At 40.2% G+C, this 8,567-nt stretch overlaps 1 protein-coding gene across 3 annotated transcripts in view; it reads right to left on the bottom strand.

Moving 5' to 3' along the window:
• Window positions 1–6,156, bottom strand: part of SLC35G2 (solute carrier family 35 member G2) — a 39,610-nt gene extending 33,454 nt beyond the window's left edge. The window contains exon 1 of one of the 3 annotated variants that reach the window (XM_019654574.1): window positions 5,607–6,156. The gene's annotated coding sequence lies outside the window, so the exon portion shown is untranslated. The other 2 variants (XM_019654573.1, XM_019654572.1) reach the window with 2 other exon arrangements.
• Window positions 6,157–8,567: the final 2,411 nt, after the last annotated feature.

Raw genomic sequence — 8,567 nt, 5'->3', positions numbered from 1 at the left:
GGATCCCACATATGAGGGCCACTGACACTGCCCTCTACATCTATCTTGCCCGGGAAGAGCGCAATGATGGTGCCAACTTGGGCCAGTGAAGCAACGTCCTCCACAACTAGACTAAAGAACAAAAAAGGACGGCAACTTGTCTGTTCCCCTTCCCCCAATTCCCCAAAGCTGTTCCCACCCCCCAATTCCCCAATAAAAATCTTTAAAAAAAAAACTCAAGAAAATCTGGCAAAGGCTATGAATAGGTCATTCACAAAAGAAGAAATACAAATAACCAATAAACATATGGAAAGATGCGCAATTTCTATAAAAGTCACAGAAACAAAATTAAGAGTGAGATATCTGTTTCGCCAGGAAAATGAAAAAGGCTGATTATATGTAGCATAAGCGAGTGAAGAACCTAGAACTTTATGCGCTATTGGTTGCAGAGCAAATTGTTACAAGATTTTTGAAGGGCACACAATATGTACCAAAATGTAAAATGTGCATTCTCCCTAACCTATCAATTTCATTTAGGAATTTATTCTAAGGAAATAACACCATTACACAGAAGTATATTTTTAAAATGTTCATTACAGCATTGATTTTATTATCCAAAAATTGTTAAATCTAAATGTACGTAAATTAGATATTTATTAATTCAATACTCATATTTGTCAGATGGGAAGATGTCCATATCTTATGTGGAAAAATAGATATAATATGATTCTATTTATAATATAACAAATTTAAGATGCACATTTTTTCACATTTAACTCAAAATACATCTCACAATTGATAACATCTTACATTCAATGAAGTGTATGTTTATGAATTTAATAATCTAAAAGTATTTATTCCAAATTTATATTCATGGTTACCATTCGTGGAGAATGGCTTACTAAAGAGGGCTTTTATTTTCTACTCTGGTGTTTCCATTTTTTATAATCAGTTATATTTTAAATTTTTCATATTATATAAAAATAAAATTATTCCCATTTGGCTGTTTTAAAATGTTTTTAAACCCCAGAAAGAAAATACCACAGGATAGTTTATCAATGCCCAAATAACCATTCTTTCAGTTTTGGGAAAAAGTTATTTTGATCTATAATGGATGTCAAAAAAGTGTTTGTTTTTAAGACATTTGACCAGCCTTATGTGTGCACATTCTTATGAACCTCAGTGATATGAATTCCTTAATTTGACTAAAAAGTAGGCTTTGTTATATTTTCTTTCATCTACAAAAGATACTCTAAAGAATAGCTCCTTTTAAAAAATACTGCATACTAACAGTGAAAAAATACTACAGATGAAACAGCATTTTAAGTAAAAACATTTTCATTAAGTATTTCGATATTAAATATATCACATTAAAGGGTTCAAACATGTTATTCCTCATAGAGGGCAAGCCTATGTATATGTGGGTTGAACATATGTAATTACTTCTCACAAAACAATCTTCAATAGAATTTTATGTCTACTAATGATATGAATTTAATTAGAAAAGAAAGTTTGGGTATAGACCTAGAGTTTAAAATGTAATATTTTATAAAATATTTATTATAGAGTAGTGAAAGTCTAATGTAAGTGACAGAAATTATAAAAGAAAATATATATATTTGATTACATAAAATTGAAATTTTCTATACAATACAAAATATAAAGTTTAAAATAAAAAAATCAAGAAAAAATTGCAACATTTGTAACAAAGTCCATAGTATACAAAGAGCTCTTAAAATAAGAAAAAATATAAGCACATCAATAGAAGAATAAGGATATGAGTTCACAAAACACAATAAATATATAAAAAGATGTTCTTTTCTGCCTAATTGGAAAATACTTTTTAAAGTTTGATAAAACCTAATAGCCTAATTTGGTGATAGTGTGGGGATACTGGCATTCTAATTCAGTGTTTATAGTGGTACATATCGGTACACCTTTGTTTAGATGCTGAGAACATAGTAAAGAATAAAACAGACAAGAGAGGAGACAAAATAATTGAAAAATAAATGAACAAATCAATGTATCAAAAAATAGAATGTACCTACCTGTTAAACCATCAATTTCATTTCTAGGAATTTGTTTTAAAAATATAATCAAATACGTGTACAAATGTTTGTTCAAAAATGTTATTTGCAGAATTGTCTAAAATAGCAAAACAAAATTGTAAATACATAAATGTTCATTATTATGAGAAGGTTTAAATAAATTTGGTGCTATCCATACACTGCAATATTATTTAACCCTTAATGATGACCTAGTTTTATGTATATTGGTTCAAAAGACATTAATGATAAATTATATAGTGAAAATTCAACCAACAGAAGATCGATCGGTCCATTTAAAATGCATGTGTGAAATATAATCAATAATGTTGTAAATATTTCTTAGGGGGCCAGATGGAATCATGTCTTGTTGGGGAGACCACTTCATAGTCGGTGTAGAGGCCTGACCACCGCACTGTATTTCTGAAGCTGATGTTGAATAATATTGTATGTCAACTATAATTATAGATAGATAGATAGATAGATAGATAGATAGATAGATAGATAGATAGATAGTCACGGGACATGGAGTAGAGAGTGGGAATGGAGTCAATGGATTGTAATAGATAAGCATGATATCAGGGGTAGGAGGGCAGTAGATGGGGGGAGGGGGGTTGTTACTTTGTGAGGGTGAAAAGGATAACTATTGCATTGTTCTGTACATCTGAAACTAACAATAAAAACATTAAAAAAATAAATAAAAATTAAAAAATAAAATGCATGTGTGAGTAGGCTCCATAGCTCAGGGGTTAGAGCACTGATCTTGTAGTGGTACATTTATACAATGGAGTATTCTTGGCCATAAAGAAAAATGAAATCTTACCATTTGCAATGATATGGATGGACCTAGAGAACATTATGCTAAGTGAAATTAGTCAGATGGAGAAAGACAAATACCATATGATCTCACTTATATGTGGAATCTAAAGAATAGAATAAATGAGCAAACTAATCAGAAACAGTCTCAGAGATATAGAGGCAAAACTGAGGGTTGCTAGATGGGACGAGAGTGGGGATGAGGGAGAAGGTGAGGGGTTTAGACAGCACAAATTGGTAACCACACGATTGCCACAGGGATACATACAAAAGACAGTTTGGGTAATATAATTAATAATGTTGCAAAGATTTTGTAGGGTATCCAATGGGCACTTGTCTTATTAGGGAGACCACTTCATGGATGGTGTAAATGCCTGACCACCACAGTGTACAACTGAAGCTGAAGTTGAATAATACTGAATGTCAACTATAATTTAATATATATATAGTCACAGGAGGCGGAGTACACATAGGGAAGAGACAGTGGAATTGTAACAGCTATATACGATGTTAGAGGGGTAGTAGATTGGGGGAGGAGGGTTATCACTTTGTGAGGGGTGTAAATGTCTAACTATTACATTATTTTGTACACCTGAAACTAATAAAAACAAAAACAACAAAAAAAATAAAATGCATGTGTGGTCACTATAAGAAAATCTGTTCACAATGGTTTTCTCTGGTTTTATGCATCTCTATTACATAGATTTCTTACAATAAGCACATATTCTGTGAGAGAAAAACTGTAGATATCAATATTATGAAAGTACACATGTAATCTTTAAGGAGTTCAAAAACCATATAACCTCAGTATATTTGAAATTGCCAGCATTATGATACATCCTAGTCATATTTTCTTTAGATTATAACTTTCCATAAGATTATCGAGATATTGTTCTGTATTGAATTTTTCATTAACTCTTTTTAACTTCCTTTAAGAACATCTTTTTTGTATAAATATCAATTTTACATCTTTCTATACTGTCTTTGTTCTGGAATTAAAATACTATACATATAAGTAAATTGCTCAGCAAAATACCAAACACTTTAATGCAAGGGCCCTGTGATTTTGGAACAGATGATTATGAAAATCAATGGTTCTGCAGGGTTCAGAAACACTAGAGATTGAAAAAACTAACGATGGATTACAAAAAAAAGTTCTGGAAAAATGTGTCACTTGTAGTGTGTGATGGCGTTGAAAACAAAGGAGTGTATTTATATGTGCATTGTTTGTATGTATATACACATAGGTATATCCTATATTCGTATACATGAGATTCATGCTCACGGTTGTATACTTGCATGTAGGTAATCAAACCTCTTATGCATATGCTTTATCTGCACCCCCAAGGCAAGCCACATTTGCCTTCATTATATCTTCAGGAAACCAGCATCAATGCATCTGCAAAGGGTTTCAGTGTCCGACCGGCTCCACTCTGGCCGCCTGCTTGGAGATGGGCTATTTCTGGCAGAGTAGAATCGCTAGGCCGGTCGCGGCCGGAAGCAAACCCACGAAGGCACTTGAGGCACTTCAGCACCACGGACACGGGCAACACCAATAAAAGTCCTCTCCCCGCGGAATAGCCAGCGGAGACCGCACCGCCCTCTCCCCAGATGCCCCCAACCCTCTCCGCCCAGTGCGTCACTCTCTCGGGGCCCTCAATGTTCCCTCACAAGCAGGCTTTCCAACCCGCTCCTCGCCCAGTCCGGCCAAAGAGTAGACGGAGATGCAGGTCAGCGCAGCACCCTCACTCGCCCCAACACGAGTCTCCTTCCTGCTGGTCCACTCCACCCTACTCCTCTCAAGAGGCCAAACCAGCGCACGTGGCGTAGAAATGCTACAGCGCCCAGAGGATGGTCTGGGAGGGTTCGCGTTTTCCTCCCGGGGGCTGGGGGAGGCTGAGTGGACTTGCCCTGCGCCTCCAGCCGCCACACTCGGCCGTAGCCTGGCCCTTCCTCCACTACTCCTTGCCCTCCTTTCGTTAAAGATTTCTACAAACCGATTATTCTCCACGAAAATCTCAACCCACATAGACTGGCTGGCGTTCAAGAATCATAGACATCAGACAAGAGAGTAAAGGAAAATACTAATACTTGGCCATATTTCTAAAACCATCCAGCATTCTTAAAAGTTTGTATTCGAAACTGATCCCATGACGCCACAGGGACTCACCCTTGTTTGGATGGGCTTCTGGGCGAGAGGAAAGCAACAGCTTTTATTATAGAGGGTGGGGAAGGACCAATACGTAAGACTGTGGCAGGAAACGGGGGTGTAGGGCCCGTCGCTGATGCTGATCCTACGGACCCCGTGTCCTGGTTCTTCAAGAGAGCAGCGCAGAGAAGTGGGGTCCCCGGGGCCTTTCAGGCGTCGAGCAGAGTCCCCCGCGAAGGTTTGTGAAGAGGGCGGGGCGCTTTGCCCCAGGAGAACCCCACCCCAAAAGAGGGGCTCTGCCTTTTAGGTGCGACAGCTAAAAGCGGGTGTGTGGGGTTCGCGGCACTTTCCCACTCCTTCCGGGTGGGGCGGCCCGGCAGGCAGGTCAAGATCCCAGTCCGCCGCTGCCGACCAGTTCTCGGGGCCCGGTTACCTGCGTGTCGCGGCGAGGAAGGCGCGCCGGTGCTCCGGCCAGGGCTGCCCGCTGCCGCGCGCTTCACCAGGAAAACCGCCTCTGGGGCCGCTGAGGCCCCAGGCGGGGAGGGGAGAGGGGCGCCGCGGGTGCGGGCACTGCGCCTGCGCTCTTTGCTGCCCACCTCCCAACAGCCGGCCAGTACCTGCGTCGAAAACCGCGGGGGGCGCCCAGGATTTGTGGCTGGCCTGAGGGACTTCCCTACCAGCGCGGTGGGAGGGTCCAAGGCGCCGGAAAACTGCCGGACAGGGGCCTCTTTAGCCTACGCCCTTGGAGAGAGCAGATTTGAAGCAATCGCGGATCAGCCGGGGTGACGTGGTCTTCAGGAAGGGAGCAGGGAGGCAGCCTCAGTCCATTTCTACCTGTCTGTTTGCGTTTAAATATCGCAAGTCGATTCCTTGGTATTTAAAAACATGTCTTAGCATCGGTAAGTCGTGGTCCGGAAAGATCTTCCGGCATCTCGGAATCCACCTGACATTTTACCGATGAGGCCTCTGAGGGAAGGGTCTTGACACTGCAGAGCTGGTTCCTGGACTCATGTCGACATACCCCAATATCATCCTGAATGAGCATAGTCTCTTGGGAACAGAGTTGGTCATCAAAGAAATGGACTAGATGGGTCAAGAGGACAAGCAGGAAGGCCATTAGCATAGACCAGGCAAGAAAGGGTGAGGCCTGAACCAAGGTGCTGAAAAGATAGGATGTGACTGCTGGGTTTTTCCTCTGTCCCTCCAGATCCGCTCTCCACCCTGCTCTGTGACTCAGGGCTGACCTTTATGCACTACATCAACTGTCCTATGGCTTTCACTTGGTTTGGCCAATGGGAGACATCTGCAGGAGATTACAGAGCAGGATATTATACAGGATCCCCCACTACACCTCCCGAGGGCCACTCTATTAGCTGTGGCTATATTCTTTATCTGAAAGCCATTACTTCAATCCTGTGGCCCTCTCCTATGGTTCTCTCTTGGTTCTGTTTGTCACTTTCTGTTTATCACCCACTGCCCTTATCCCTTCAGGCGTGGAGGTGGTGGTAATGGCTCCCAGAGGTGTCCTTTAACCTTGTCCACACCTTTTAAAATAGTGCCTTCATTAAGTTCTGCTCAAATATCCCTGGATGTGCCATGCCATCTTTTCCCTACCATTCCAGGACACTATAATAGATTTTACTTCACTGTGGTTGAGAAGGTTCATAAGAAAAAAAAAATGTGTAAAAGAAAGATGGGGCTTTTAAAAAGCTGATATGTCTCCCAGAGTCATCATGACACACAGTTCCCTGGGCTCTAGGCAGCCATCATCATGCTAGGTGGTGTCCCCACTGGGTCCCCCAGCCTGAGGGCACCAAAGATAGTTTGAGTAGACCCAAGAATGGGATTCAGACCGCTCATAACTAATATGTTCACAAAGGGACTGGAGATCAACTGAGCGTCCAGCATAGTAGAACTTTTGGGTGCCTCTGTGTGTGAACAGACAATCTAGATCTTTATGGAACAAATGCTGGTACTCTCCCAAAAGCAGCTGAGCCGCTTTTGAATGAGTCAATATTCTTAGGACATTTAAAAGAGTCCTGGGCACAGTGTCTAAAAAAATGTGTTTAGGGAGGAGTTTCTGCATGAGGCGATTGTCCATGAGAATCTCTGCCTGTTTCTGTAGAAAACCCAAAGAATGTTCCCAAAGACAAAGGAAATAAAATGCAGTAGAGTGAGTGACACCCCTAGCACTCTGTATCCCCTTGGTCTGAATCCAGGACCTGACTAGTTCTCTGACTTGTAAAAACAACCAAACTGATTTAACTAGTTTAATTATTTTCCCACCTACCCTCCCCCCCCCTTCAAAAACACACAGACAAAGTAGAACAAAACCCTGAGGCACTATCTTGGCAAACTTACCCAAAGGGAACCCCAGGAGTAGCTGTTTGCAAACAAAATTAACATCCAAGCAAACACGGTATTTGTACCAAATACAAACGAGACCAGAACAGAAAATTTACATGTATTTCCAGCCTTTCACCCTTTTGAAGAGGAAGGATCCTTTGTTATTCAGAAAGCATTTTGGACCTTAATTACACTGATCTAGATAAGGCCTAGAGGTACAGCAGCAAAAGAAGCCTCAGAAGTTTAGACTGATCTACAAAGCTTACCTAGATTTTGTTACTCTTAGTGGAAGTGGGAGAGGAAGAGAGCCAGAAAAGCTTTGAGGACGGGAGTGAGAAAAACAAAGATGTAGGGTGATCTTAGTTTAGAAGAGAAAGTTTATGGGAGATTAGACAGAGTGAGACTAAGGATTTAGCACAACTGCCATTCTAAATGATACTGAGAGATACTGAGAAACGGGGGAAAGGATTTTTAGATGTTTAGTTATGTGTATGTAATACATGGAGTTCTTCTTTTGTGCTATAATACTTTTTCTTGTGTCAAAAACTCAAACTTATTTAACTGAAAAATCCTTGCATAGATATCTTCAGGTATGATTGGATCTAGGGTGCAAACAATGTCATCAGGATATGGTCTCTCCTTCCCTCTCTGTTGACTTAAAAGAGTTTATTTTCATGTAGTGATTTTTCCCTCCATCTCCCCATCTTTCTCCAATGTTCAACTTATATCATCCTTATAGCTAACCATTCTAGTAGAAACAGAGAACTTATTTCCAACTAATTCCAATAAAATCTTGAGATTATGTCTCATTAGCAAATTCTGGATCTTATACTGAAACATATGCCTTAGTCTCAGGACAAAAGATGGGGTAGAGGGTCATTCTCCAAAAGAAAATCAAGGTTCTTATCAGAAGAAACCATATAGTGATAGGCAGGTGAAAAAAGGACATGTTCACTATAGGCACCTCTCAAAGAAACTTCACTTAAGATTTATATTGCCTTTCAATTCTTGTAATACTAGACTAGTGTTTCTTTTGAAGATGACATCATGTTGACATGAGCAGCAAGGCAGCTGAAATGTTCTTTCAACCTACAAAATAAAGTGAACTATCTTGCTGTTCCGATAGAAAAAGGCACCAGAAAAGATTTTTAAAATATGTTGTTTTGAGTTTCTGTGTACACACAGCCTGTATTTAAAAGGCTCTTTCTGTGATCTGCAAATAATTCAGATCC

The sequence above is a fragment of the Hipposideros armiger genome, unplaced genomic scaffold (genome assembly GCF_001890085.2).
Source record: "Hipposideros armiger isolate ML-2016 unplaced genomic scaffold, ASM189008v1 scaffold_226, whole genome shotgun sequence".
Lineage (NCBI taxonomy): Eukaryota > Metazoa > Chordata > Mammalia > Chiroptera > Hipposideridae > Hipposideros > Hipposideros armiger.
The sequence above is the reverse complement of the archived record's forward strand: the minus strand, read 5'-3'. Positions and strand labels throughout refer to the sequence as shown.